The following is a 969-nucleotide window of genomic DNA, read 5'->3' on the forward strand; positions in this document are numbered from 1 at the left end:
GCCATTATTATTATTATTATTATTATTATCTGCAGTTAACCAGTTATGGGCAAAAAGTTGATTTTACTGCAAGGCACAAATATTTTTACATTAAGTTTCTATTATTACATTTAGAATCTCACTCAGTAGAAGTAATAATAATGTAGTGTGGGGCACTGTACTAAATGCTGAGAAACAATACAATGGTGAGAACAAGACATGCTCCCTAGCCCTCACGGAGCTCACAGTCTAACAGTTTGAGAGAACTGACTGGCAATGGTCACATATGGAGAGATAAAATAATGAAATACAAAAACAACATAAAATATAGGGACAAGTTCTTATAATAACCCCTCTCAAGCTCGCACCTGGAGAGTTTCCAGTACTCTACCAGTCTCGGCTAGGGATGGAGAGTCAAGCAGAAGCATACCCATTCCATTCCTAGTTTGGGTAGTAGGTAGTGAGTGGAAGGAAATCTGCTACGAATCCAAACTCACCTGTGATGATGGTGATGATGATGGCATTTGTTAAGCACTTGCTTTGTGTGAAGCACTATTCTAAGTGCTGGAAGGGATGCAAGGTGATCAGGTTGTCCCACATAGGGCTCACAGTCTTAATCCCCATTTAACAGATGAGGTAACTATGGCACAGAGAAGTTAAGTGACTTGCCCAAAGTCATACAGCTGACAAGTGGCAGTCGGGATTAGGATCCATGACCTCTGGCTCCCAAGCCCATGCTCTTTCCAGTGAGCCATGCTGCTTCTCTTCTCTTCTCTGTGCTGGCCAGCAGTGGCATGGAAGAGAGTCGAGGGCAGAGACTCACATTTACTGTGCAGAAGAAGGCAGTGGTAAACCACTTCTGTAGATTTACCAAGAAAACGCTATGGATACCCTACCAGAATGATTGCAGATGGAGTTGGGATGTTCTGGGAGAGAGGTGTCCATAGAGTCGCTATGGGTCAGAGACAGCTCTACAGCATAAAACAAGAC

The 969-nt window shown here is 43.0% G+C and overlaps 1 non-coding gene across 1 annotated transcript; it reads left to right on the forward strand.

The window, feature by feature from the left end:
* Positions 1-329: 329 nt before the first annotated feature.
* On the forward strand, positions 330-466 carry LOC119930244. The gene has a single exon (XR_005451729.1). It is a non-coding gene; the product is annotated as a small nucleolar RNA SNORA7 (small nucleolar RNA).
* Positions 467-969: the final 503 nt, after the last annotated feature.

The sequence above is a fragment of the Tachyglossus aculeatus genome, chromosome 6 (genome assembly GCF_015852505.1).
Source record: "Tachyglossus aculeatus isolate mTacAcu1 chromosome 6, mTacAcu1.pri, whole genome shotgun sequence".
NCBI classification, from domain to species: domain Eukaryota; kingdom Metazoa; phylum Chordata; class Mammalia; order Monotremata; family Tachyglossidae; genus Tachyglossus; species Tachyglossus aculeatus.